Source organism: Rhinolophus sinicus, linkage group LG01, assembly GCF_036562045.2.
Source record: "Rhinolophus sinicus isolate RSC01 linkage group LG01, ASM3656204v1, whole genome shotgun sequence".
NCBI classification, from domain to species: Eukaryota; Metazoa; Chordata; class Mammalia; order Chiroptera; family Rhinolophidae; genus Rhinolophus; species Rhinolophus sinicus.
Window position 1 is genome coordinate 33171195 of NC_133751.1, and position 18914 is coordinate 33190108.

Genomic DNA, 18914 nt, shown 5'->3' on the forward strand with positions numbered 1-18914 from the left:
CTTTTTGTTTTGGTAGTGAAATGTTTAAATTAATTTCTCATTTCCTTTTGTGTATATTCTATAGCTATTTTATTTATGGGGGATTACTATGGGGAATACATTTAACATCCTAAAGTTATAATACTCTAATTTGAATTTATACCAGCCTAATTTCAATAACATACAAAATCTGCTCACTTTCAGTACTTTTCCTACCACTTTTAGTTGTTGGTGTCACAAAATTACATCTTTATACATTGTGTGTCCCCAAATAAACTAATAATTCTCTTAAATTTATCTTTTAAATAACATGTGGAGTTACAAACCAAATTTACAATAATACTAACTTTTAGACTATTTTTGTATTAGTCTCTTATATTATGTATTAAAAAATAAAGTTACAAACCATTGTTACAATATAACACACTTTTATAATTTCCATGTATTTATATATTTTGAGACCATTATTTCTTCATATGGCTTCAAGTTACTGTGTAATGACCTTTCATTTCCCCGTGCAGGACTCCTTTGAGCATTTCTTGCAGGACAGATATAGTGATAATCAACTCCCTCAGCTTTTGTGTATCTGGGAGTGTCTTAATTTCTTCTTCATTCTTGCAGGACAGTTTGCCAGATATAGGATTTTTCAGTTGACCGTTTTGTTTGTTTGTCTTCTATTAACACTTTGAACATACTGGCCCACTGCCTTCCTGCCTATAAATTTCTGATGAGGAATATGCTCATATTCTTATTGAGGGTCCTTTGTATGTGATAAGTCACCTCTCTCTTTCTGCTTTCAAAATTCTCTTTGTATTTGGCTTTGGAAAGTTGATTGTAATGTGTCCTGATGTAGGTGTTGTTGAGATCCTTTTGCTTGGAATTTGTTGAACTTCTCGGATAGTTTTATTCACAGCTTCTATTGAATTTGAGGTTTTCAGCCATTATTTCTTCAAATGTCCTAAATGCCCATTTCTCTCTCTTTTAATTTTCCGTGACTCCCAAAATGCACAGGTTGATCTACCTGATGGTGTCCCATAGGTTCCTTAGGCTCTATTCACTTTTCATCTGTTTTTTTTTTTTTTTTTCTCGTTTGTTTGTTTGTTTGTTTTTTGTTTCTCAGACTCAATTTCCATTGTCTTCAAGTTTACACATCTTTACTCTGCTTGTCCAAATCTGCCTTTGGATGTGTAATTTTATATATAGATGGGAAGACCAATTCCTAGTGCTTTCTACTCTTCTATCTTCCCAGAACCCAACTCGCTTGATGTTTTGTTTTGTTTATTTGTTTGTTTGTTTTTTAAAAGATGTTATTGGGGAAGGGGAACAGGACTCTCTTGGGAAACATTGTGTACTTCCAGGACTTTTTTTTTTTTTCCAAGTCAAGTTGTTGTCCTTTCATTCTTAGTTGTGGAGGGTGCAGCTCAGCTTCAGGTCAAGTTGCCATTGCTAGTTGCAGGGAGCACAGCACACCATCCCTTGCGGGAGTTGAACTGGCAACCTTGTGGTTGAGAGCCTACTGGCCCATGGGAGAATCGAACCGGCAGCTTTCGGAGTTAGGAGCACAGAGCTCCAACCACCTGAGCCACCGGGCCAGCCCTTGCTTGATGTTTTAAAATAGCTACAGACTTACTTCAGTTACCACAGTAAAGACAATGTTTTATTGAATGAATTTTAATTTAAGTATGGTAATTATATTTATGTTCATTATATGCTCAAGAATATATATCATATCAGTAAAGGGTTTTCTTTATATTATTTACTTAAAATCCACACTTCTTTTAGCAGTAGTACAGGGACTTATGCATTTTTCTAATCAATGAAAAAGAAAAGATGCATAAGAAAGAAAATATTGAGTATGAATTTCTAGCCTGAAATTTTTTCTTGTCTTTTTCCTATAAAATACAAACTTATCACTGAGGTTGGATTAATTAAAGGAAGAAACATTTAGTTATTTGACAGTTCCCGCTGTTAATCCAGTTATTTAGTTACATCAAGCACAATCACTTTTATCAAGTTTGCTTCTTCAACCATTTTCCTGTTGAGATGTAGAACAGTGCCATTTATCCTAATGTGCTTATAAAGTTTTAATCCTAAATCAGAAACAATGACAGTCTCAGCCTATGTTATCATACTGACAGACTGGAAACTTTGCAACCCATGGAAGACATTTTAAAGGAATATTTATTTTCCATTCATCAGGCATTGAATTACTAAAAAATGTAAGTGCCTGTCATATATATATATATATATATATTACATCTTGGAGAACTATGGATGTAGAAGAGATCAAAACATGATAACTGCCTTTAAAGACCTTCTAGACCAGTAGCGAGAAGTGAATTTTGCTACCAAAAAAAAAAAGAAGTTTATTGAAGAATCATGAATTCTTCAATAAGGATTGAAAGAGGAGCTTACATTCTAAATAGAGGGATTGAAATTGTTCAAGGCAAAGAATTAAACCACATGACAATTAAAGGAACTATAAGTCATTTAGAATGGCCATTAGTATAGGTTACCTATGAGAGGAATCATGGCAAACACTGTGACTGGAGAGGTAGGCAGGCAGGGCTCAGGTCATGGCAAGCCTTGATAACAAGCTAAGGTGTTTGGGTTTTTTTTGAGATAAATGAAAGATTTTATACATGGAAATACAATAAACATATTTGAATTCCTGGGGTTGATAAATCTAAAACATTCTCATGCCTATTCAGAGAGTCTCCAGTAGAATCAAGCTCAGGTGTCCACCTCAATCACCATCCTGGGATTGGGTTTCCCTCTTTGTTTCATTCTTCCCAGTTTCCTACTGTAATTCCTTTGGAAACATTTTCCCAGATAAACTGCTCCTTGCAAACCTCTGTCTCAGGCTTTCCTTTTTGCGCCAAACTATGCTAAGGAAAAGTATAATAATGGAAGTGCTCAGCCATAACCACACAAGGAAATTATAAGATCCCTCAAATTTTCCAGAACACCTAGTGAATGTTACACCACAGCTGAAAACAATTACTTTACATGGATAGGTTTGGGAATGATATTTGCAAAGAAAATATATGTATTTTCTACATGTTGTATATGCTGTTCTAAATATGTCCTTCAGATTAAGTTTATTGATTTTGCCATTCAAATTCAGATTATCCATATTGGTGTGTCACAACAATGATGTTGGTACCATCATTTTGAAAATATGTAGGAGAAATAACTATTTCAGTTGTTACAGTTATGGTAGGGGAGTACTGTCCTTTTATTGGTGGAGGAGGCCATGGATAATAAATATTATTACAATGACTATGAGAGTGCCCAACAATAGACAAAATGCTATATGACTAACCTTCAATCCTAACTTTCTTTGACATGCACAAAGTATTTAATTGGTGTTTTATACTACAATGAGTTTTTATAAGCATATAATTACCATGAAGAAGAAGGGAAGATATAGTCAACACTGAGGAGGCAGAGAGTCAGAAACAGCTGGGTCCATGATGAACTTAGGTGTCTAATCAACTGATTAAAAATTTGTTCTCATTTGTACACTGGCTATGTTTGCTAATATATTCCCTGATTGGTTAAGCGTGTTTGAGTTTTTTTCCTTGTTTGTTTTATATATACAGCTAAAACCAACCTAACATTTTGACACAAAGATTTTTATTATGAGTTGTTATTGTTAGCATGAATGATCACCCCCATGATATAATCCATTAGTAAAATGAAAAAAAAAATCTTAATCTAAATTTTAAGAAATTTTAAATAATCACATTTATTTTAAATCTAGGCCCTTTAATAAACTTTCTAAACAAAGTACAATCAGTTTTCTTTATTTTCCAGGTATATAATTATACACCTACTGATAATTATTCACCATTTTCAAAATCTATATTTGAAGTGAGTATTGAATTTATCAATTGCATGATGAGCCTTGAGATGATGACATTATTATTTTTAAAAGGGTCTTTTGTATTTTTCTAATTTTAAAATCATTCGTGTATTCTGGGACATTACATAATTCAGTTAATAGCTTTTGATTTGCTATTTTTAAAATCTGTTTTAATCGGAGTACAAAATGATTTACTTTTTATACTATATTTGTAACACTTTGTAATATATTAAATTGGTTTCCATGCTTTTCTATACCATAGAAAATTTAAGTAGCATTTGTATTTTCAAAATTACCAGCAGAATTATATTCTTTATAGCTAAGAAAGTATCCTTCTTATCTCTCATGATTTTATTATCCTATGTCTATTTCTTAATTTTATTTAATTTTCAATTTCTCTCTTAATTATAATGGCCAAAGTTTTGTGCATATTTTTTTATTTATTTTAAAGATCCTGCTCTTGAGTATATTTACTAATTCTGCTCTTTTATGCTTTTTAAAAAAAAATTCCTTAATTTCTGCTATTGTTTGATTATTTTTACACAAAATGTAGTTCATATTATGTTACTATTTTGTTTAACATCATTCTTAATTAATTTATATTTGTATGAATGTACCATAACTTGCTATTTGCTTGTTTGAATTATTTATGCTATTTCTAAATTTCCCCCTTTTTTGCTATTATATATTAAACATTGTGATAAATATTATTATATATACTTTCTTGAGAATTCCTTTATTTCCTGAGGATAAATTCCTATAAGAAAAATTACTATGCTAAATAATTTTTCTTTTTCCAGCTTTGTTGTGCATTGGCAAATTAATTGCCTCTTAGAAAGTTTGTACAATATCCATTGTATGCATTCATAAGTTTGCTTTTGAATCATATGAAAATAGATTTAAATAACATTTGAGCTTTTTCTATCACTCTTATTAAAAATGTAAATGGGACTGGGTAACCCTATATTTCTTTTTTGTAATTTAAAAATTTATTGAAAAAATATCAAAGATATTTAGTTTTAGAATTATCTTAATGAGGATAAAAACAGATATGAAAATAGTAAATTTCCATAGAGATTTTGGTGCTATCCCCAGAAGTGATTTAGCGCTGAATTATAAACTTTTAACTCTAACTTTTCTACAAAGTCATGCTTTTACTTTATTATGTAAGTAGGGGAAGGGAAACTTCTCTGGGGTTGTTAATGTTTTCATTGAGATAAGTAAAAGAATCTCAATGTAGAGAAGCAGAATGAGGCTATTCTCTGTATGTTTAATAACCTCTCCTCTGTGACTTTCAGTTTCACTTTGTTTCTTGTCAAATTCTCTGAACTCTTCAAGGACACTCTAACAGTAGAAAAGCGCATTTCAACATAATTTAGAACAACAACAAAAACAACTCTCCTGGGCTTCCCTGACATAAAACTTCTCCAGTTTTATGTATTGAGATGATTGCTTGAAATGAGGGGACATAAGTTTATACTGAGACCCTTAACTGTTTATATTTTTTTGGAATCTGAAGAAAGAGATGGGAGGGGTGGCTGGTTAGCTCAGTTGGTTAGAGCATGGTACTAATAACACCAAGGTTGTGGGTTTGATCCCTGCATAGGCCACTGTGAGCTGCACCCTCTTTAAAAAAATAAATAAATGTAAAATAAAATCAAATAAAGACTGCAGGGCCCACCCTCGCCTCCGTAATTAAAAAAAAAAAAAAGAAAAGAAGAGAAAGAAAGAGATGGGAAAAGATAAGCCATTGGCTTTGGAGTTAGGAATACCTGTGTTCAAATTTGTGTTTGTTACGTATTCATTTAGTAACTTTGGGAAAGATAGTTAATATCCCTAAGTCTCAGAAAGATTTAATGATAGGATGAAAATTTATATAAATTTCCAATCTATTATTTATTATGTAAATATGTTTTCACTGTTCAATTGATGTGCATGTGTGGTGGCATATGTGTTTACACACACAATTTAGTAGGTTCATGAAGCATAAGCATATACAGTAGCCATTTTTTCTGAAGAAGAGAACTTATTGAAGGGAAATTTGTATACAAATTTCATATCCACCATCGATTGGCTACATGACCTTGGATAAGTTAATTGCTCTTCTGTTTTATGCACCATCCATCTTTTTTCCCTATACTGGCTAGTTGAAGAAATTGCTTGGGTAAGGTGAGGCTTTTTTTCCCCCCTGGAGCAGATTCTTTATCTTTTTCAGATCTTATACCCTAGCTAACCATCTCATTATACACACTGCTAAGGTTAAAGAAAGAATGTCCAACAGCAAAAATTTATTTTGTCTTTTAATGTCATTACCACTCATGCAGTATATTGTTTACATTTACACTAAACTACCACTTATTTAAATGTCTTACTTCTATCTGTCAATACTGGTATAACAATGATATAGCTTTTTATTTTTATTTGTGTATTAATCTGCTTAGAACATATGTCAAACTATTCCTGCAAAACACTGGCTGAACCAATCCTCAAGAGACATCTATATTGGATCAATAATTCCCTGGAGTTATGAACGTTTTTTGTTTTGTTTCAGTAGTTTCTTTTTCCCCTTCTTAATCTTTACTTGGGAAAATTTTGCATTCAGTTCACAATCAGGCTTATTCTGCTTTCCTCAACACAATAGTGGAAATGAAATAAAACGTATAGGTAGCATATTGTCAATACACAGTTACTGTAATGTTGCATTTACATGCCTTACAGATGTTTGCCTATGTAATTATTTAAAAGTATATTTTACATTGCTTTTATATAATGCCTATCAACAGAAAGCCAAGAGCTAAAAATTTAACTCTGAATATGTTTTTCACTAAAAATGTATAACAAATAATGTCATCTTTATTTCTATTATCATCAGTTCCATCTGATTGTGACATTAAGTGGCTGCCAGAAGATTGACCTCCTTACTCTCCATCACCTTCTTGAGTTCTTCACACCCTTCCTCCACTAATGGCCACTCCCAATAAAATCTTTTCTTCTTCCTCAGTAAATTACATTTTATATATAAACTGTATTCTTTACTTTCACACTGTTGTTTATTACTTATGTAAATATGTTTTCACTGTTCAATTGATTTAATTTTCTGTGAAAAATTATTTGGATATGTTGGTTTGGGATATAATGCATCATCTTTTCCTCATTAAAATGAGTGGAGATACATATATATATATATGTGTGTGTATATATATCCATATATACACACACACACACACACATATACGCATACACACACATATGTATATACAGGCAAAATATTCAGGAACAAATAAATCTTTTCAACTATAAAATGTGTATAAATTTATTCTCTAGAGCTTCATAAGACAGTATAACTTTTATTGCCTAGAAATGTAACTTCCTTGTTGAAAATCATAAATAAACCTTTACATTAAAAGTCATTAGTTGTTAAATTCCATAAGTATCATGCTACATATAAAATGCTACAAACTATACATTTAAAGGACATTTGTATCACTTATAAATTTCAAATATCATCATGTAAATTACATAAGAATCTTAATATACTGTATTAAAAATCTATAATTTAAAAGTGCCAAAATTTAATAATATAGCTAAGTTAAATTTTATTGTGCCAGTCTGTAGCATATTTTTTTCAATTCCCATCCTCCCACCCCCCTCTATAGCTGTGGGTCTGTTTCTGTTTCATTTATTTTTTTATTTATTTTTAGATTTCACATATAGGTGAGATCATATGGTACTTGTCTCTCTCTGACTTACTTCACTTAGCATAATATCCTCTAGGTTTATCCATGTTGTTGCAAATGGCAAGATTTCCTTCTTTTTATTGATGAATATAATATTCCATTGTGTGTGTGTGTGTGTGTGTGTGTGTGTGTGTGTGTGTGTGTGTACATACCTCATCTTCTTCATCCATTCATTTATTAATGGACATCTAGGCTGCTTCCGTGCCTAGACTATCACTGCTAATGCTGCAATGAACATAGGGGTGGATATATACCTTTTTGAATTAGTATTTTTATTTTCTTTCAATAAATACCCAGAAGTGGAATTGCTGGAGTATATGGCAGCTCTATTTTTAGTTTTTTGAGGAATCTCCATACTGTTTGCCATAGAGGCTGCACTAATTTACAATTCCACCAACAGGGTACAGAGTGGGATTGTAAATTAGTGAAGCCCTTGTTATTTGTTCATTTGTTGATGACAGCCATTCTGACAGATGTGAGATGGTATCACATTGTGGTTTTAATTTTCATTTCCCTGATGATTAGTGATGTTGAGCATCTTCTCATATGTCTGTTGGCCATCTGTATGTCCTCTTGAGAGACATGTCTATTCAGGTCCTTTGCCCATTTTTAAAACGGATTGTTGTTTTTTTGGTATTAATTTGTATGAGTTCTTTATATATTTTTGGATATTAACCCAGTATCAGATGTATCATTTACCAATATCTTTTCCCTTTCAGTCGGCTGTCTTTTTGTTTCATTGATGGTTTCCTTTGCTATGCAAAAACTTTTTATTTGATGTATTCCCATTTGTTTACTCTTTCTTGTGTTTTCCATGCTTAAGAAGATGTATCCAAAAAGATATTACTAGGAGTGATATCTAAAAGTTTACTGCCTATGTTTTCTTCTAGGAGTTTTATGGTTTCAAGTCTAACAGTTAAGTCTTTAATCCGTAAGAGTTTGTCTTTGTATATGGTGTAGAAAAGTCATCCAATTTCTTTTCTTTTCTTCTTTTTTTTTTTTTTTACACACAATGAGATGCAGTTTTGCCAACACCACTTATTGAAGAGACTGTATTTGCTGCATTGTATATCCTTGCCTTCTCTTTTATAGATTACTTGACCATTACTTGACCATATAAGTGAGGATTTATTTCTGGGTTCTATTCTATTCCATTGATCCATATATCTGTTTTTATTTTAGTACCATACATTATTGATTATCATAGCTTTGTAGTACAGTTTGATATCAGGGAGCTTGATGCCTTCCACTTTGTTCTTTCTCAAGATTTCTGTGGTTATTCAGGATCTTTTGTGGTTTCATATATATCCTAGGATTAGTTCTAATTCTGAGAAGAATGCCATTGGTATTGTAATAGGAATTGCACTGAATCTATATATTACTTTAACTAGTAAGGAAATTTTAGAAAGTGACTTTTTTCTACATCCCACTGTTTACAATAATGGTACCTTCCACACAGCCTTCCTTAGAATATATATTATTTGGAGCAATACTGAAATCTTGACGTCTTCAGCAGCACTTGTGGCTTTGTCCTTGTAAATTTAAATAAGCCATAGTTTGGGTGGTGATTTTGTATGTCCATCCATCCATCCCTCCCTCCCTCCCTACTTATCTACCTATTATTTATCTACAATAGGTTTATTAATCTCATTAAGGAAATATATATATATATATATATTTACTTGAAGCTCATTTAAATATAATGAACTGCAATCAACCTTGCTTGAAGAAGGGCTCCATAGATCTTCCCAAATGCTTCTATACATTATTATTGCACAAGTTGTTTAATTGCAACACCTTAATCTGTTGAATAAAAATAGGCATAATTTTTTTTGACCAAGTTGGTGACTGCATCAACATATCAGATAGAGGCTATGATTGTTAAAATATAAACCCTTAAAATAACCAAGTTACCAGAATCAGAGAAGCATAACAAGAAATATTTAGTGATTTTGTTAATGTCTGAAGGGAACATAGATTTTTTTTTTTTTTTTAAACCTAGAAAATATCCACTGAAGCTAGTAAGTTAAAACTAAGATACCTATTGAATGGCTTTGGCATTAGAAGAACCTGACTCTTGTCCTTGTAATAATAATATTGGTGAATCATAATAATATCAATGCTAATACTAATTACTATTTCTACTACCATAGATAATGTTTGCTAAACACAAAACTGACATGACCATTTTGCTTTAAGAATTTTATTTGATTTTGCATCCCCAGTGTGAAAAATGTTTTTATTACCCTTTTTTACCAATGAGGAAATAATCTTTAGAAATTAAAATAAATATACCAACAGTTTTGAGCTCATAAACTGAGAATTTGGCATTCAAAACCAGGTCGTTTTGACTATAGGATCTACCTTCTTAACCACAATGACCTATTATCTTGAAAATAATCAACTTTTTAGCACATTGGTTTCTTTATCTGTAAAATAAGAATATTGGATTAACAATACAATTTCTACGTAAAATATGTAATTTTCTTAAATATTAAAATGCACTGAACAGTTAAGGAGAAAAACTTTACTTAAAAAAATTATTTGTGGTGGTAGCACAGTGTGTAATATAAATATTTGTATTCACAATACCTTATGTCTTTCCTTGATTAATGTTTATGGACTTAGAAAATCACTTTACGAATGGGTAAAGAACACTAAATGCACAAAGTAGTCTCCTCTTTTAATTCTGCTTCTTTCATTTATTGTTTCATAATAATGTTTCTTATTTCAGTCCACTTGTTCATTTAGAGATTTCTTTTTTTGAGAATAGGTTTTGTAGCCTATTATTTATTATGTTGTTAGCTACCATGAAATCATATATATGTAATCATATATATATGTGTGTATATATATATATATATATATATATATATATATATATATATGCTGTTATATATATTTTATATATATTTATGCTGATATATATATATATATACATATTATTTTTTGGGGGATTTGCAATTACTTTTAAAATTTTTCTTAAATTTATTGAGGTGACATTGGTTAGTAAAATTACATAGGTTTCAAGTGTACATTTCTATAATACATCATGTATATATTGCATTGTGTTCACCACCTAGAGTCATTTTTCCTTCCATCCCATATATTTGACCCCCTTTACCCTCCTCTACCACCCCTTCCCTTCTGGATTTTTTATTTTTTTATTTTATTTGTTGCTTTGTTTTATATCCTACGTGTTAGTGAAGTCATATGGTTCTTGACTTTTTCTATCTTGTTTCACTTAGCAAGATAATCTCAAGATCCATCCATGTTAATCACAAATGGCAGTATTTCATCTTTTCTTATGGCCAAGTAATATATATAATGGAATATTACTTGGCCATAAGAAAAGATGAAATATATATATATACCAGTTCTTCTTTATTCAGTCATCTAGCAATGGACACTTCAGTTGTTTCCATGTCTTGGCCACTGTAAACAATTCTGCAGTGAACATAGGGGTCCCTATATCTTTATGTATAAATGTGTTCAGATTTAGATACCCAGAAGACGGATTTCTGCACCATATGATAATTCTATTCTTAATTTTTTGAGGAAACTCCATATTGTTTTCCATAGTGGCTATACCCATTTACATTTCCACCATCATTTTATGAGGGTTCTTCTCCACAACCTCTCTAGCACTTGCTATTATTTGTCTTGTTCATAATAGCCATTGTCACAGGTGTGAGGTAGTATCTCATTGTGGTTGATTTGAGAAAAAAGATGCCATCTGCGCCAACATGGATGGATCTTGAGATTATCATGCTAAGTGAAATAAGTCAGAAAAAGTTGAGAGCCATGGTTTCATTCATATGTGGGATACAAGACTGAAAGCAACAAATGAACATGACAAACAAACAAAAACTCATAGACACAGACAACAGTTTGGTGAATACTAGAGGGTATGGGGGTAGGAGGGATGGTAGAAGAGGGTAAAGGGGGTCAAATATATGGTGATGGAAGGAGAAATGACTCTGGGTGGTGAACACACAATGCGATAAATAGATGATGTATTATAGAAATGTACACTTGAAACCTATATAATTTTACTAACCAATGTCACTCCAATAAATTTAATAAAAAATTTAAAAAAGGATTATTTTAAATTTGATAAAAACAGGGGAATCGGTCATTATATAAGAGTTTTAAAGTAAATGTTTTGTTTTTATTTCTTCTTTCTGATTGGCTTATATAATGGCCCCTATCACTGTTTGACTTACAAAATCGATTACTAGGTAAGGGATTAAAATCTGGGAGATAAATTCTAGATGATACTTTAAAAAAGTATTGTACATCTGAAATATATGTAACTTTACTAACAATTGTCACCCCAACAAACTTTAATTAAAAACACAAACAAACAAACACAAAAACACCCTGTGTTGAAGATTTGATCCTCTAGAGTAGCCTTTCACTGTTATTAATAAAAGCTACAATTAACTATTCTATACATATGCAATTTATCTTGTTCCTTGTGTAGTACATGTGGAATCTCTTCTTTGATGTTTCTGTGGTAGCAAGAAGTAAACTTTATTTGTTAAGTGTATGTAAAGTGAGTTGGAGTTTTTATTTCCCAGCTACTAAATAGTTAAACTGGGCAAAACTAAAATGTGAAACAACCTTAGTCAAGATAATATATTTCAAATCTGAGGATTGCTTTCCCTGATCACAGTTAAACAATGTTAGTTTTACAGCAAATAGGAACAATTTCAGTACAGTCCTGTGTCTTTGCAGTTCCTCTTCAGAGTTATTTTAAACAAGTGTGTTATAAGGGGGGCGGGGGGTTAGGTAGAAGAGGGTAAAGGGGTCAAATATATGCTGATGGAAGGAGCACTGACTCTGGGTGGTGAACACATAATGTAATATATAGATTATTATAGAATTGTACACTTGAAATTATATAATTTTACTAACCAATTTCATCCCTGTAAATTTAGTTAAAAAAAAATCAGAAATGACGTGTCCTAAATTTACTGTATCATCTTTATTACTGATAGTAGACACATTATTTAAAATATTACACATAAACATTTAATGGCTATAGTTTTTATTAATGAATTTTATTTTTAACCATAATGTATTTGTGTTAAAAAATCCCCAAAAGTTAAATATAAATTCATAGGTGAATTAATATCATCTTAACTTATTTGATATAACTGTTATTCTATTAAATATGCTCAAGACATCATTAACTATATTTTATAAATATTTTTATTAGTAGTATAGTTAAAATATAATAGAATGCAGGTTCAGATGGCCAAGTCAGTTACAATGATTACAGTAATTTTATTTGAGATAATTTTTATTAGCATTGGCTAATTCATTGTGAGTATAATTATTTCATTCCCCAAAATAAAACCTATTGGCCAAAACAATTAAGTTTATCAAATAAATGAAGCAAATTATCAGAGAGCTCAAAAATACCTCTTTAGTTTTTAATACATCATGTATTTTATATTTGTTCCGTGCCTGCTACCAAAAGCTTTTGAGGCGACATAAAATTAGCTTGTGTATGTCTGTTTTAAAATTGAGTCAATTTTTAAAAGTGGAGAAATAATGTAACAGATAGCTTAGGTACATTACTTAAACCCTTAGTATATTAGGGGCACTTTGAGAACAAATGAGATAATATATTCAAATCTCTCCCTATAGGTTAAGTTATAATAAATATAAGTAATTATATTCATAGATAATTCCCAAGTGTCTATTTTAATAAACATATTTTTCTGATATAAATTCCTCAGTACCCTTTTTTACTGCTTATTTTCTTTCACTGGGAGTTCAGTGATCAGAAGATGAAATTGAATAGAGTTACAGACTCGGCACTTAGAAAGATTACTCAACACAGTGAAGACTGCCTGAAGTATATATGCTGAATTCATAATCATACATCAACCAGTGCGGAGGGTGTTCAGATATGTATTCGACATGAAGGGACTGCTTTTTACAGTAGCCTGTTCATGTGAGGGACCTGGCAAAGGTGGGACTCAGATGGTTAGAGCATAGCTGGAAGAATTATAAACATTTAAATAGCAATGACATTGATGTTGGACAATTTATAGTCACAACTTTCAAAAAAGAAAGAAAAGGGAAAAAAAAAATTAGGCTTCTTCTGCAACTTGAGCCATTGCTGGAATCCTCGCTTTTGGAGAAACTAATTTTTCTACCAGGAAGAAAAAGAGATGTCTAACAAGAATATGAGAAGACAAACCACAGACTGGGAGAGAACATTTGCAAAATACATATCTAATAAAGGACTGTTATCCAAAATATACAAAAGGGTCTTAAAATTCAACAATAAGAAAAATGCACAACCCAATTTTTTAAATGGGCCAAAAATCTAAACAGGCATCTTCTCAATGAAGATAAACATATGGCAAGTAAGCATGCGAACTGATGCTCCACATCATATGTCATCAGGAAGATGCAAATTAAAACTACAGTGAGATAGCACTACACACCTATTAGAATGCCCAAAATCTGGAGCACTGAAAATACCAAATGTTGGTGAGGATGTGGAGCAACGGGAACTCTGATTCACTGCTTGTGGGTTGCAAAATAGCACTCTGGAAGAGAGTTTACAGTTTCTTACAAAATTAAACATATGCTTACCATATGATTCAGCAATCGTGCTTCTTGGTATTTACCCAAATGAATTAATAACTTGTGCCCACACAAAAACCTGCACACAGATGTTTAAAGCAACTTTATTCATAATTTCCAAAATTTGGAAACACAGTAGGTGAATGGATAAAACATTTTGATGTTTGCTTATACCACAGTTTGATATGCTATCAAGCCATGAAAATACATTGAACAACCTTAAGTGCATATTAATAAGTTGAAATAAATCAATCTGAAAAGATACACATGGTATGATTATCAACTATATAACATTTAGGAAAAGGCAAAACTATAGAGACAGTAAAACGATCAGTGTTGCCAGGGTTTGAGGAAAGGAAAGCATGAACATGCAGAAAGCAGAGGATTTTTACGGCAGTGAAATTAATCTGTATGGTAATTGTGGATACATGTCATCATACATTTGTCAAAACCCATAGAATGTGCAACACTAAGAGTACTCTCTAGTGTCAACTATGGATTGGGGTGAAAATGATGTGTCAGTGTAGGTTCATTGATTATGACATCGCTCTGGTTGGGAATATTAATAGTGGGAAAGGCTGTGTATGTGTGGGGTAGGGGTATATGAGAAGTCTCTGTACTTTCCACTCAATTTTGCTGTGAACCTAAAAGTGCTCTGAAAAATAACAGTCTATGGAGAGAGAGAGAGAGAGAGAGAGAGAGAGAGAGAGAGAGAGAGAGAGACAGAGAGAGAGACAGAGAGAGAGACTGAGACTTTTGCAGAGTAAGGCCAACCAATTAAGCCCAGAAAAATTAAATCAGAATAAACCAAGGGATCCAGAAGAGATAAAAATTCTGCCACACTTTTGAAATCAGGTTGGATACAGACATGTTCTTATTGGACTAGGAAATATGAATTATTCAAACCCAATCATGAGACCCCTTAGAGACTCTTTCAAACTTTTTGAATTATCACCCACATACAAATACATTTTACATTGCAATCCATCATACGCAGACGTGCGTCATACATCTGCACACACAATTGAAGGAAAACATTTACTAAACAATTCTATACTTAATACATGCAATGCACTCTATTTCCTCTTTTATTCAACATTATTAAAAAATATGCTGGACATGATTTAGTTAACTGATTTTTCTCTTTTTTTAATTTTTACAACTCCAGTGTACAAAACATTGCCTGGAAGCCAGTCTAGTGTTCAGAGCAGAAACTGATAGGGTCAGTAACACAGAATGATTGCTGTATTTTTGGTGTTTTGCAGATCCCAGAATGGATACACAAAGCTAATTGATAACTTTCTGTTTACCTGGACATTTAGGGGTTGACTTGAGATGAGGCACTAAGGGACACGTTGTGGTTGAATGCACACATGAAGAACAGGTGCTCATAAATATCCCATTTCCCTCCTCTGCCCAGACGCATAGTCACTAGAGACTGACAGCTTTTGAATCCTAACTTCCAACTGCTGCTTTCCTGGGAATGGATTAGATTAGCCGGAAGAGCTTCTGATGGACACACGCAGCCAAGGGAAGCCACACATCATTCCCTGGGTTATCAGAAAGGAATCCTACCTTATACACAGAGAAAGAATGAAGAGTCAGTGTTGGGCAATGGAAAAAAGGACATGTTTATGACATGTTGCCCTACATTTTAAAAAATAACTATATTGATGTTTTCCTCAGAAATTGCATTGAAGATTAAATTGCTTTCAATCCTATTTTGGTTACCAAATAGTTCTGTTGTTGCATTGTTATTTTTGTAGTAGTACCGTGTTTCCCCAAAAATAAGACCTAGCAGGACCATCAGCTCTAATGCATCTTTTAGAGCAAAAATTAATACAAGACCCAGTCTCATATTATATTATATAAGACCCAGTCTTATATAAGACCCGGTATTATATTATATATTATATTATACCCTACCTTATATAATATTACATAAGACCCGTTCTTATTTTAATATAGTTATAATTATAATGCTCCAAAAGATGCATTAGAGCTGATGGTCTGGTTAGGTCTTATTTTCGGGGAAACACAGTAGTAATAATAACAGTTACTACTACTATCATTATTATCTTGAGAATACTGTATGCTATGACTTACCTACAAAGTGATAGGAGTTAGCTACAAACTTAAAATTAACATTAAAATCTCATATAGCTAAATTTTTGAATACTGTACAATACCTAGATTGTTCTTTAATCTACTTGTGGGTCTCATCTCACATTTGGAAGTTGCTGGCAAAGGGAGGGATTTAAAATACTAGTAAACCTAACTATAGCATAGGAATAAATTCAAGGAAGCTAAATTCACTTATTTAAAACACATTTTTAAATGAGTCATTTCATTTTTCTTTGTAGGAATGCAATGACACTCAACAAACCTGGGAAAAGATTAAGGCTCAAATCTTTAATTAATTATTATTTTTTTTAATTGGGGAATATTGGGGAACAGTGTGTTTTTCCAGGACCCATCAGCTCCAAGTCAAGTCGTTTTCAATCTAAGTTGTGGAGGGCGTAGTTCCCTGGCCCATGTGGGAATCAAGCTGGTGGCCTTGGTGTTATGAAGACTGAAATCTTAAAGCAACAAAACAGACAGATATGAGGGTTTAGATATAATTCAGTTTTACAAAGTTTTCTTTTAATCTCTCCGTAGTTCATGGCATTATTAGACATTTTTGTTATCTACCAGCCCCATTAAAAAGTAGAGAAGACAGAGAATGTGAATGGAGATCACTATTCCTTGGATTTTATTTGACATGATATACTATGGTGTTTTGAATATCCAGTTTTATGGGTCTCTGCTGAGAAATGGAAATCTTTGTCTTTTTTTGTCTGATTTAACACACTATTGAATACAGAAATTGTACTCAATCCAATACGATTCTTCATCTCTCAGTTTAAATATAGCCAAAATAAAATAGAAATCAATGACTGTTTTTAAAAAATGAATCAGATATAGCCCTCCCTCTCATATTAAAAAACAAACAAAACAACAACAACAAAACAAAAAACAAGAAAGAAAGAAAGAAAGAAAGAAAGAAAGAAAGAAAGAAAGAAAGAAAGAAAGAAAGAAAGAAAGAAAGAAAACATTTTCTTTATCAAATATCTTCTAGCCAGGGAGAATCATGCTCCAGGGCACTGGTTTAGTAGATTCCAAGGTCTAGTTCAGAATTAATATTTTAGTTTTAGTTGTGACAACTTAATATTAGCAAAATCTGTCATGTGATACATAATCATAACCCTTCCTCTGGTCCCATATATTGAAGTGATATTACATCAATTGTCCGTTGGGCTGGAGTGGAGTATTTTTGCTTCCTCTTTTGAGGCGTGCCATGACTGTTTCTCAAAGACTGTTCTGGGGACTGTTCACATTAATTGCTTGTCTAAAAAATTCTTCAATCCTATCCCCAGTCCTATTGACAAAGAAAGGATTTAGGATTCAGGAACTACTTTTTTAGAAAGTGCCTCTTGATTGTGAAATACTGGCATACTGGCCTATATTTCAGAATATATCCATATTCCATAGATAACTTTATTATTCTAATTAAATAGATTAGCAATCAAGAATGTTGCAATTAATAATAGCAAATTACTTACAATTAATATTATGCAAAATTTAAATTACATATTTAATTCAAACTGAAATAATATCTTAATATTTTAAGAAATAAAGATTTTAATGTAATTCAAAAATATTTATTATTTTTTAATTAGTTATTGGTAATTGGGAATTAGTTTAATTAGTAATTGGGAATCTAGTTAAAATTAAGAAATATATATGTGATATTAAAATTTACTAATATTTAACAATATAGTGACATTACATATTCCAAAGTAGGATAGTGTTTAATGTTCTCTGTATAAGATTTGTGCCAAGGAATTTATTTTTAAAGAAATGATATAGTTTATCAGATACTATGAGTAGAAGGAGGCTATGACTCCACTAACCCAAAATTTCCACTTTATTGGTGAGAAAAGAGAAGCAGAGCTAGGACCAGGGCTTGGCTCCCCAGGGCATTTTCCATTAGTGTCATTCTGACTTGTTATACATGTGCCTGTCAAATCAGGAAGAGGATTTGGCTAACAGCATAGACTTTGAACTCAGATTGATCTGGACTTGGGCGCTAATCTATTTTTGTAACATTAGAAAAGTTACTTAACTCGTTTCCTCAGCATATTGGGGAAAATAGAACCTACCTCATTAGATGGAAATAAATATTAAATGAGATACAGAGTATCGAGTATCTGACCCATTATTGCTATCTGCCTTATATATATTTACATACATTTATGTTTATAAATATTTATAGTTTGAATTTAATATTTTCTGTAGATAATGCATTCAAATATTTTTTAAAAATTAAAGCACTATGAAAAACTATATTGTGAAAATTTTCCCACCCAGCAAGTCTCCTTCTCCTTGCCTATAAATAAACTACATTTATTTGTTTGTGTGTGTCTGATTCTAGATTTTCTTTATGCAAATACTAGCAAGTGTGAATCAATATCTATTCTCTTTTTTCTTCATACATTAATGATGGCACACTATTTTATACATTTGTTTTGTTTTGACTGAACAAATTATATCTTGGAGGTCACTGCATGTCAAAATACAGAGAATGTCTCCATTTCTTTTTTACAGCAAATCATCATAATAGTAAACATTTTATGGCAATTAGCATACATGAGGCACTCTTTTAAATGTTTTACATGTAT

General features: G+C 31.8%; 1 long non-coding RNA gene across 9 annotated transcripts in view; it reads left to right on the forward strand.

Annotated features, from left to right (window-relative positions):
- LOC109449577 (uncharacterized) overlaps positions 1-18914 on the forward strand; it is a 473005-nt gene that overhangs the window by 144730 nt on the left and 309361 nt on the right. Inside the window, exon 6 of one of the 9 annotated variants that reach the window (XR_012494653.1) lies at positions 3799-3855. The exons of the other annotated variants lie outside the window; for them this stretch is intronic. This is a non-coding gene — a long non-coding RNA (uncharacterized LOC109449577). The remainder of the gene's footprint in view (positions 1-3798; positions 3856-18914) is intronic. 9 annotated transcript variants of the gene reach the window in all.